We start from the raw sequence: 12670 nt of genomic DNA on the forward strand, positions 1-12670 counted from the left end.
GAACGAGACAGTTAGCCATGCCGGGGCTATTCCTTCGCTGAATGCTGAAAACTGTGAAGCCAACACACACTCGCACTGACATTCAAATAAACTAAATTCATTGTGGCACTCATTCAACTCATTTCAATTCGAATGCTAGAATGCATCTGTTTTCAATGGAGTCATGCAGATCTCTAATGTGTATGACCCGCCACTTCCTGAGTGTGTGCTCGTCATTTATTTCTTTTTTTGTGTTGCTGTACTTCCAGGACATGGAGGATAGATGGTAATGACAGCAGCGTGGATACCAACCAGCAGACGGTGGAGCAGAGCAATCATCATTAGATCAGTGCTGAAAATATAACTATCTACATGGGTACGTACAGGCCTCCCCCGAGAGATCCATTCATGTCATTTGATGTATGCTTCTAGAATGCATAATTATTTTGCTGGATTTACCTTAATCAAAATATGCTTTTCATTCGATAATCGATTTATTTATTTATCCAAATCGATGGCCCAGCTAAATCCTGCAACATTTGCACTCTGCCCGGCACTCTTCTTCTACCACTCCTGCTGTGCTCTTGCACCTTCCTTCCAGCTATCTTTATCGGCCTTCAAATCATGCTCCGTTGATTCGCCTAGTCGCTGTCCCTACCGCCTGCCACAGAGCACTCGAAGGGGAAGTTGTGGCCTCTGTAGTCGCTGCCTCACCCCATAGTAATATACCTTTCCTATGCTTTTCTGCTGATTCCACTGCTCTTTCGCGCTTATTTCCGCTTCCTCTGCTTCTATGCGCCGCTTGTATCTCCCGCCGCTTCGCCCTCTGTCATTGCTTGGATCACATCGCTCTCCCTCACGTATGCGGCGAATAACGGAACGTGCATGTCCACCAGGGACCCATACAGAGAGCCATGCCCAAACCCAACGCATACCCACACCGATACTGCCAATGCATGCCATGTGTGTCTGATTGTGTGTGTGTGTATGTGTGTATGTGTGTGTGGTTGTGTGGAATGCCTGATGGAAGAAAAGTTGCTGCTGGCGCGTGATTCCAATCGAGTTATTACAGAAATTAATCATGTTGAACATGCATGGGAATTGCACTCATACATATGCACAGCCGCAGCATATTTGCATCAGCATCTGCACACACACATATGCAAGCACTCATGCCCACACAGGCACACACACATGCATACGTTTACATATGCATACATTGATAAAGAGCAATACCCAATACGGTAAATGCAAGGAGCACCGGAACCCGGGACCCGGGACCCAAAAGATTACATCATTTTGAGCATTCTTTGAGTGAGTGATTAAAATGCAAAATTGTGCGAGTCGTATTGAAAAATTGTCGCAAAATGAGAGGGTGTACTGAGAACTTCAGGAGTTCCACTTCCAGCTAAATCGCAATGGAAGTCGACAAAAGCTTTAGATCTAGCAATCTCTATACCTACAATATTCATCTATCTATATTTTAATAGATATCAATAGATATGTACCTGTACAATGTTCTTATAATAAAAGCTAATCTTAGCTTCTACGGTTACGGCAATGGAACGAATCCTTATATGGAATGCATAGAACCACTAATCAAACGTTTAGTAATACAATTTTGAATTGGGTTTCATTTTTACACTGAACAAATTTTTCAAAAATATTTGTCTAATATTTTGCACAAAATATTCTATTGCTATATGTGAAATACATTTTTACATTTTTACATACATACATTTACATAAATTAATTTTTTTTTTGGCTTCGTGCCTGTTTTCTACGCATAAACACAAATACGGATTTTTCAGGCAGAAGAAGTAGCAAAAAGTACGTAATAAGTGTTTCACTCTCGTTCTCTCTTTCAAACGTAGAGTGAGCGAGAAAAAAAACCGAAATTTTGCGATCCAATACAGTAAAAATGACTACAAATGGAAACATTTATGGAGTAAGAAAGATGAGACGCAGAACGAATGAATCGAATACCGTATTCCACTGAATCGGTTCGGTTCGGCGCAGATTATTCTCTCAGTGTTCTAGGGCATAAACAAGAAGAAATTTTCAATATATTGAATGAATATGAATATGAATATGAATATTAAGAGTACACCTCCTTCAGCTCTACAGGCACTCTTTATTAAAGGCAGCATAATTTCACATATTTTTAATACATTTTTAAGGGATATTTTTGAAATATTCATATTCTTGATTGGATCGAACCGCTCTATGCATCCTTTTTCTGTACTGTATTGGACTGTATTGTTTATGGGATCGCCTTTGTCCGTTCCTGTTCCTGGACAAAAGTACAATTATATAATTTAGGGATTTGTTTAAAATGAAGTGAACTTTTTGTCTATAAAAATCATGTATTAATGTCCACTATGTTGTAAGATTCCAATTCTGTTTACCAGTAAAAATTTCATCCAAAAGGTAGGTTATCCCTAGGCGGAAAAAATAGACTCCAAATCGGAGAAGTATGACCATCGTTGTACAAATTGTTTGCACAGTCAAAAGCTAACCGTATCTGTATCTATTATTTAAATACATAACACTTTTGACACCTCAAACCATATTTATACCCGAAAAAACACTCAAAATATACTCTTATTAATTGATGAACCATTTCAACGATCTCCAAAGAAGGCTACTCAATCAACTTGAAAACTTTGTGCCACTGAAGGTAGAAATTTAATATTTGCCTGTCGTTGCTTGTTTGATGGGGAGACGGGGACTAAAGACAGAGAAGCAGACAGATGCAGAGAGAGAGGGGAGAGAGGGAGAGAGAGAATCGAAATCGCATCGCGCAATTCAATTCCCGAAGCGCTCGTCTCCGGCTTTGGTTAAATGAAAAGCAAAGTCAGTCTCAACTGAAAGTACAAATTGCAGGCGAAGCGCTTATTTGTCATAGGATTTGGCAGCAGCAGCAGCAGCAGCAGCGGAGAGACGACTGAGCATCAGCCAAAGCAACAAAACAAACAATAAAGTACACAGAGGAGCGTCTGGGGCCGAAGCCAAGATACCATATCGGGTGCATTCAACACACCTTGCAAAAATTAGCAAAACTTATAGAAAATTGATTTCTTGATAAAATTATTTTTTGTTTAAAAAACGAGCTGGAAAATTTCTTAAGACATTTCTTCAGGGAACTGAAGAGTTATTTCTGTGTATGGTAGGAGACCAATTCTCTCTGTGTTGCAAAGCCATAATACCCGCTGCTAGGGTATAACAAGCACATTGACAGCCGCTCAGAAAGAAGACACGCAAAAAAAAAACAGTGCAGTGCGCGGAGGGGGGGGGGGGGGGGGGGGGGGGGGGGGAATGGGTGGGAAAAGGATATGCTGCCCTGGCCACAGCGGTTAGCACTGGCGATGACTTAACGGATTTTCAATCTCAGTCGCTGGCCACGGCAGAACCTGCCCCACCAGTCGGACGGCTTCGGCGAGTGCAGCTGAGCTTGATTTTGCGAGGTATCAAAGGGGATAAGAGAGTCTTTCGTTTGGATTGGAAAGAACTACTATTTCCGGAGGTGTAGATACATGCATACATAGCTCTTTGTTCTATCATCAGCGTTGAGGAACTGAAAGTTTAACTCTCCTTGATATCTCTGTGGATTATTCAAACTCGACAGCCTTGAAAGGATTTGCCAGCATGTCAAACACTACAGAAAGGTCTTTGAAAAAGTGTTCATCATTTGTAGGCCACAAATCCAGCATCGCATAGGGGCATATCTAAACTTCTAGCAGATAGAAATAAATAAAATACAATATTTTTTTTTTATTTAATTTTACTTTATTTTTGTAGAAATATTCTTACTATATCCCCCCTCTTCTATTCTTTGTCCCGTTTTATTCTCTAGGATATCACAAGGTTCCAGCCCAAATAAAAAGCTGGCCGAGAGCTCTCTTAGCCGCGCTACTCCCGTAACGGTTACAGTTACAGGCCACTTTGCAGCCGATATTTATATTTATTTTATTTTCCATTTCCCTTTGCCCAACAGCTGCCCCGCCATACTCTTATCCTCCTCCATTTTTGTTGTTGTGTTTTTTGTTCAATGGACAAGCGACTGTTTGTTTGTTTGTTTGTCTGCTCGTCTGTCGCTTTCTCTGTTTGCTGGCAACTTTTACTACAGATGGGGGCAGGGTCACCCAGAGAGAGAAAGAGCGAGAGAGAGAGAGACGGGTGTTACATCCGCAATGCATTTCCTTGCGGAGTTAAAATAAATTGCGAATAGTAAAAACCACCAATAAATTGTCATTTCCGTAAGAGGGATATTACATTTTTTAAATTTATGAGCTTGTGTGGACTTTTAACAGCAACAACAACAAAAAAAAGAACCGAAAACCAAAAAAAAACGAGGGGGAACGTTGTGAGTTGCTGCGGACACCGCAACTCTACGGTTATACCCGATACTAAGTCAGTATGGCTCTCCTCTGGCAGACGCCGCTAATATTAAACGACACGACAAAGAGTGCGTGCGAGAGAGACAGAAAATCAGTCTGAGCTACGCGCTGCGTAGCCACTGCAAATTGATTTGTTCCTTTTGGCTATAAAAATGATCTGATCTGATCCAGATTCACCAATCTGATAGATATGGTCATTATCTATGATTCTGCGTTTTTAGTTTTCTCAAATTTGCAATATTGTGGATGCAACAGATTTTCGTCCTTTGTGGGGGCGGAAGGGGGTGGGACAAAATTTTGAGATATACGTTTTATAGTGACATCTTAAAGGAGTGTGTGTACCAAATTTGGTTACTCTAGCCTTAATAGTCTCTGAGATTTGTGGTTGCCTCAGATTTTCGTCCTTTGCGGGGGCGGAAGGGGGTGTGGCGAAATTTGGACAGGAAACGGTCAAGGTCCGATATCACAGGAGTGTGGATACCAAATTTGGTTGCTCTAGCTCTTATGGGTTCTCAGATCCTTGAACTCATATTTTGCAATTGGCAAAACCGACCATGAAACCTGTGTGTTAGAGTGAGACAGAGCGAGAAAGAGTGATATTGTTTTCGTGATTCTGGCTGTAATAATTATACGATCTGGTTCAGATTTTGCACTCTAGAAGATATAGTAAACTTCTACGATTCTGCGTTTTTAGTTTTCTCGTATCGTCGAAATTGTGGATGCCACAGATTTTCGCCCTTTGTGGGGGCGGAAGTGGGCGGGGCAAAGTTTTGAAATATTTTTGGAGCAGTGACATATCACAGAAGTCTGGATCCAAAACATCGTTGCTCTAGCTCTTATAGTCTTTGAGCATTAGGCGCTGAAGGGGACGGACAGACGGACAGACGGACAGACGGACAGACGGACAGACGGACGGACGGACAGACGGACAGACGGACAGACGGACAGACAGACATGGCTCAATCGACTCGGCTATTGATGCTGATCAAGAATATATATACTTTATGGGGTCGGAAACGATTCCTTCTGGACGTTACACACATCCACTTTTACCACAAATCTAATATACCCCAATACTCATTTTGAGTATCGGGTATAAAAACCGAGTGCTGAACAAAAATGTGACCAGTGTCCAGAGCTTTCTGTGGCTCGAAAGTTAAATCGAAACGGATGTTGGGGTAAAAAAAATATTGGTGCAATAATTTTGCACCGTTTTCCGACCCAACTTCAATCCCGAGGAAAAAGCGTCAATCCTCCCGAAAATTCTAATTAACTGATAAACAAAAAGTTTGTACCCACCCTCCTCCCCCTCCCCCCCAAAAATGAAATATTATTCAGATGCTTTGACATTGTGAAAATTGCCAAAAATAGCTGCAGCAGACAGGTCGGGGTCAGACGTTGAAAAAAGTTACCGCCAGACAAAATGGCGTACGCGTTATACGGATACACAAAAACACAGCCGAAAGTACCGAAAGCAAATGCAACCATAACAAATTATAATAAATTTTATCGATTAATGTGTAAAACATGGCACAACCATCTCCCACTCCCCACCATTCTCCCCCCAATGGCCCATGGTCCATGGTCCTGTTTTATGTTTCAATATGCTACCTCGTCCAGCATTTCCCTTGCCCTGATTTAACACCTCCCTCAACTCACTTTTGGCCCGATCCGTTTTCATGGCAAATTTATGTCCGACCAGCCATAATTTTTTTCCTGTTGGTTTCATACTTACAAAAGTTGTAAATGTTATTCGATTTTGGTGTTGGTTGATGTAATTTCTTTTGGTGAAAATGTACTCGTACACCTTGTGGCTTCTTAAACCAGTCTCCAAGAGCTGTCCAAGGAGAATCATTCGTTCAGAGAAAAGGAAAAATATTTAAAATTTTTTTAACATCTACAAAAATCATGGAATTTTAAATTAAGTTAAGGGAATATATAAATATTTCTAGAAAAATATAGATAAATATTAGGGAAATTAATTATCGAATCAACGAATATTAGATAGGAAATGGAATAGATAATGATATACGATATTTAAGATTTTTTGTTGATCTGAAGGAACCGAGTTTTCCTTGAACTTGGCTATTTTTAATATTAATGGAGTATAGAAGGCATACAAATATTCTTATTAATATAAGAAAAACTAATTTTCGCTAAAAATAGTGCCAACAGATTTGACTTGGGTAATGTTTACTTTAAATCTACGATCTACTAGCTATAGACTATTTAATCTGTTTAGAGATTATTTGGAATACTTGCATTCATAACACATTTACACAATTGGGTTCCAGTAATTTGTTTTCAATTTATTTTATTGAAATTATTCGTTAAAATGCCTTTTAAATATGTGGAATTAAAGATTGTTCGATAGATTATAAAGTTAAAGATTGTACACGTTTTACTGTAATCCTTATCAGAAGATTAACCAACCCTTGTGCCCCTGGATCATTAAGTTTGTACAGTCCCTAGTCCTCTCACTTGACTGCATCGTTCTTATGTAGTATTTTGTGCGGTTTCTACAGCAATTTTCGTTTTGACGTCTCTTTTGCTCGCCACCCTTTAACACCCTCTCTCTCTCTCTCTATCGGTGGAATTCTTTGCCCTGGAATACTCGTAGATTATTATTTGTACATTTACCAATGCACTCGCCTGTTTGGGGGGTGCGTGTGGGTGCGGGTGTGGGTGTGTGCAGAGGTTATTTGCATGCACTGTACTTGCTGTTGCGGGTTGGCAATTTGCATGTGGTTATGCGCAAATTTCATTGTTAAGCGCCGAAGCCAGAGAGCTATGCCAAAGGTAACTGCAGCGACAGCGACAGCGACGGCGGCAGCTCAGTGCAGGTGTCCGTTTGGCAAACAAACAAACAAACAACAACCATGAGAACTGACAACAACAACAACAGCACGACCAAATACGAGAAGAGACCAGAAACAGAAGGTTAAGAGACCGAAATTTAGAATACCCTTGGATCGTTTCCAATGCAACGATTCCAATGAAGTAGGGGATATCTGTGTGGTATAAAATATTGATATATTTAATAATACTAATAAATATATTTAAATATCATCCCTTAACCTTTTTTGGGGGGGTTTAGCTCAGAAAGTAGATATGTGCTTTAAGGAAAAATTGTTCCCAGTAAAACTAGGGCTTTGCTAAGAACTTTCAGCTATATAGAAATCTTTAAGATGCTCTAAAAAATAGATAATATTCTTTAACGTTCATGGGATCCAAGATATATGGCAAAACTCTCATCAAAATCGTGCAACCCCTTACCAATGGGGGTGTAAACAAATGGGTGGGGGGGGGTTAAAAATTCTGCATGCAGATTTGTATTTTGTGCCAAACACCGGCAACAAACAACCCAACGAAACCAACAAAAACTACAACAACGAGCGAAAGGATATGGAAAATAATGAAAAACTACCGGCTTTCATTTGCAATAAGCTGCGGCGATGGCTGCGGCTTCAGCCATTCTACATAGATATGTATATCTCCTGCCCCCAACCCCCCCTCCGCCGGCACCTGATCGGATGATGGTTATGAAGTTTCTGGCGTAGTATCAGCTCTGGGCCACTCGCTGGCCCCCTCACTACACACTCCACTCTCCACTCTAAATATGAATATTCATTCTGTAATTTGTGCATTAGTCCTTGTAATTGTTGAACAGTGAGTGCTCCACCAGTGGAAACATACGAAAGATACATTTGATAAAAGAAAATCATAGAAACTAAACAAATCTCGGGTCTAAAGTACATAAAACAATCAATAAACTATTCTACAAAAATTATGGCCTTTTAAAACAGAGTTTTTCGGGAATTTCCTTAATCCCTTGTGCCCTTTTACCGACTGTTCACTGTACCTCATGTTGCTGTTGTTATTATGGCTGCTGTGGTAATTAGGTGCGAATGTCTGTGTATCTGTTCGGGAGAGGGAGATACTCCGGCGGGCGGGGGGGTTCGGTGGGGCTTGCATGTAATTGGATGCGTCAGATTGCAAGCTAATTATAGGCATTGCAAATACAAGCAAACCGCTAAAGCCATTCAGTCCCTGTCCTAGTCCTTCCCTGTCCGCTCCAGCTCTCATCGCTTGAAGGCTTTTTTGGGTTTTTTAGAGGTGCTTCTTTCTCTTTCTTTGGGCGTCTGAGTGTATGTGTGTGTATAAATATTTATATCCAAACTAATAGCCGGTTATAAATCTGGGGAGACATCCGCCTTAAGCCAACGAGCAAAAGCATAAAAGTTTTCACGATAAATTTCACAAACAAACACCTGAGATACATCATTAGATTAAACACAAAAGATACAAAGATACTATGAAGACAAACAGTTGGTTGGGGGACAGGGAGAGAGTCCACAAAGATGGCATTTGACAGAACGCGTGCCAGGCGACGGGGGACGAGGAGCTCAAGGACCGTGGAACCAGAACAGGGTATAGGAAAATAATATATTAATTGAGAAACTGGCAGAAAAAAAGAAAAATTTTGTATAAAGAATTTTAGATCTAAAAAAATAAAAATATTTTTTATAAGTCTAAAGATTGGCTTGCATTTGAGCTGGCTTAAGCAACAGCAGAAAATACCATCGATGGAACGCAATTTATCAAGAATTTACGTACAGAAACCATTTGGCGGTCCGAAATGGTTCGACTTTTGAGTAAAATATTGGGCAAACTCAACCCAAAAATATTTTATATATTAGAGAGATATGTATAGAGAGATATTTGAGAGAAATTATTTCAGAAGTACTCCATATATCCGTTTTAAAAATTCCCCTTCGTGCTACATAAATGTTTAAAATGTTCTTTGGGACTTTAAAGGTCCTTCAATCCGCATCACCTCTAAGATAACTTATTTCTTTTATTACCAGAGATACACTACCTCGTTCTACCCTCAAATAGTTATCTACCAACCACTGTGGCCACAGTAATGTACCCATCCCCCCCTGCCTGCCTTCCCAGCCATTCGTTCCATATTCGTTCCACCTTCCACCGGCACCTGTGAAGCTCATTAGTGAAAAATTACTTTTGCGGTGACTTATGTCATTTTGCATGAATTTGTATTTCTGCTTTTGCTTTTGCTTTCGCCTTTGTTTCTCTTTCGTTGGCTTTTGCTCCGCTCCGCTCCGCTCCGCTGTTGTTGCTTTTTACGGTGGCTTTAGCTGCTTTGCATTTTGTGGCTTGCGGTTGGTCTTACCTAAGAAATCGCTGGCCATGAATCATCATCTGCATCATTTGGCAAAATACACAGACACACAAAGGGACAAAGGGACACAGGGACAAAGACAAAGACAAAGACACACAGATACAGATACCGAGTGAGAGTAAGATGACAGTTGACAATGTTGATGGAAAAATCCTTTTTACCCGCTTTAAGTGAAGCCAATTTTCCCCTGCTGCCATTACGTGCTGCAATTGCGGACACGTCAAACCAAGTTTCCCGGGTTTCTGGCATGCAAATCATTAAACGGAATGTCAAGCACTCAAAGATTGCTCAACAATGCTGCTGCACACGCTCTCCAGCTGTACGTCCGCGCACTTTTGCACGTTGAGTAGCCCGCAAAATGCCCGTTTAATGAAGCCCGTTAAACACGCACAGACATGCTGGCTTCGTGCAGACACTGAATATATATACGAGTATATGCGGCTGCTATGCCACGTTGAGATATCCACCGATGCATTTCCTTCCATCTAAAATCGAATGAATATTCCATAGGGTTTTGCCATCGGATCTATTTCCCTATATTCTCTGAGATAATTGTGCTTCGGTGAAAAACCTTTCGTGTAGCAGCAGCTTCAGGCTCCTGTGCTCTCCCACTGCCTTTGCGGTTGGTAATTAAAAAATTGCTCATACGTCACGTGGGACGTTCGTTTTTTTTTTGTTTTCGTTTTTCATAAATGTTACGCATACGCCGCGGGTGGCTGAAGTCAGCACTCAAATGTCAACAGTAAACGTTCAAATTTAATGCAAAAAAACAAAGAACGACGGAGCAGCATGATAAATTAAAAATTAAAAAATACAACAGCAGCAGCAGGCTGAAATATTGTGCTTTACTTTTATATTTCATCAGGTATTTAAGCAGGCTGGCTACTTACGCTTTAAGGCGGGATCCTGTTAATGAACCGGGACTTTGGGGTAGTCTTAAAAAGGGATTAACATCTTTAACATCTTTAAGGGGAAAATGGAAAAGCACACACAAAAAAAAAAGCATATAGAATAGAATAGACAAAAAAAGGATATGCATTGAAAAGTAGAATCAAAATTTTTCTGAGAAAAATTTGGAAAATTAGGCGTTTTGAGTTGCTGCGGCGACCGCAGACGATGTTAGGACCGTTAGGCGCTGCGTATCGACTGATTTCTCGATTTTTATTGTATAATTATTATTCTTTATTTTTATTGAATAATTATTATTTTTGATTTTGATTGAATAATTATTATTTATATTTTTATTGAATAATTATTATTATTATTATTATTCTTGATTTTTATTTAATAATTATTATTCTTGATTTTTATTCAATAATTATTATGCTTGATTTTTATTGAATAATTATTATTATAATTATTATTCTTGATTTTTATTGAATACTTATTATTATAATTATTATTCTTGATTTTTATTGAATATTTATTATTCTTGATTTTTATTGTATAATTATTATTTTTGATTTTTATTGAATAATTATAATTTTTTGGTCAAAACATTTAAAACATAATTATTATTTTTCTAAAAAATCGAATCCAATATACTCCTATACTCATTTTGAATATATCATTTGAATATATATCGGGTATAATTACATAAATACTGCCAAAGAAAGAGAGGGTCTGCAGTCGAATAAATTATACGCAAAAAGGAAGAAAAAAACCTGGAATTATGGTAAAATATAGGAGCGTATATCGTAAAAATGGAACATGAAGATACATAAAGATACATTTAAAGAAGCCACACCTATATATTAGATGATATATCAAGTAAAATTGTATCCACTTACTCGTATATAGAGTAATCCATAATTCCCAGCCCTACCCATCACCACCTGCCCCGTTGATGGCCACATAAACCGAATTAAATTGTTAAATATTTTTCCCTAAAGCCAATTTCTGCACATGACATATTCACATTTGTGAACGGGTTAAATAAATTAAATTGTTACAAGATAATCGTCCAAAATAATACAGAGAGAGAGAGAGCGAGAGAAAATAACGATGGGCGAAGCAGAGTGTTCCATCAATGAAGAAGAATTTCTGTGTGCAAATTAAATTAAAATGCCAGCGCTCCAAAATGTTGGGAAAAGAAATACATTTTCTTTCTATTTTTGCTGTTATTTGTGTGATATTTTTGCGGCTGTGTGCGTGTGGGTGTGTGTGTGTGTGGTTAGAGCTTTGGCCAGAATCACCAGTAGAAAGAGCAGTAGAAGTACACTTGGAAAAATTAGACGTTCTTAAAGGATTTTTTTATGAACTGCAGACCCGAAATAAAATATAGGAATTTATTATAAAATATGTAGGAATTTATTCTCTGAGTTTGAAGGTGGGAAAAAAATGTATCTTTTCAATTTGTTTAATTTGAAAATATTCCACATTAAGATCAAGATGTGTGATCCTCAAAAATCTGTATTTTTGGTTGGGTTTTGAAAAGGAAAAAATATCTTATATGCCATAGATGCAAGATCATGGTTGTAAATGATAATTGCTGATTTGTGAGACCTTCCATTCGTGAATTCTTCTAACAGAAAAGATTGCGTACCTTTAGACATACACTGCCTGACTTTTAAAGATATATTGGTGTGTGTTTTCTCTGAGTGTAGCCTGTAACTGTGGCAGTAACAGCAATAGAAGCCTCAGCACGCTTCATATTGCTCACGCGTTTCGCTTCTGTTCAAGCCGCATGCAAAGGACGAAGAATGTTTCTTTCCCTTCACCACTTTTACTCCGTCTCTCTCTCCCTCTTTCCCTGTGTCTGTGTGTGTGTGTGTGGGGCATTTTCATCAGCGTTGCCACACCGCGTTGTCATTTATCAAAAAAGCTAAAAGAATATATTTGCATTCTGAAATATGGCATTTTTATGCATTGGTGTGTTGCATTTTGCAAAACTGCAACAACATCCTCCCTACCCCCGCCCCTCTCTATGCCCCCCCTGCTATGGCAAAAAATTTCATATGAAATACGTATTCATAAGGCGAGAAATATGTTTCCATGTGTATGCTTGCGGTGTGCGTTGTGTATACGCCACGTTGGTCGCAATTTATGCAGACATTCACTTACATATAACCACATAAACACACACACA

The 12670-nt window shown here is 39.1% G+C and overlaps 1 protein-coding gene across 1 annotated transcript in view; it reads left to right on the top strand.

Annotated features, from left to right (window-relative positions):
• Positions 1-12670, top strand: part of LOC6603047 (barrier-to-autointegration factor) — a 97793-nt gene that overhangs the window by 74235 nt on the left and 10888 nt on the right. The window contains exon 2 of the mRNA XM_002028033.2: positions 249-355. The gene's annotated coding sequence lies outside the window, so the exon portion shown is untranslated. The remainder of the gene's footprint in view (positions 1-248; positions 356-12670) is intronic.

Source organism: Drosophila persimilis, unplaced genomic scaffold (assembly GCF_003286085.1).
Source record: "Drosophila persimilis strain 14011-0111.01,24,50 unplaced genomic scaffold, DperRS2 tig00000124-arrow-pilon, whole genome shotgun sequence".
Lineage (NCBI taxonomy): Eukaryota > Metazoa > Arthropoda > Insecta > Diptera > Drosophilidae > Drosophila > Drosophila persimilis.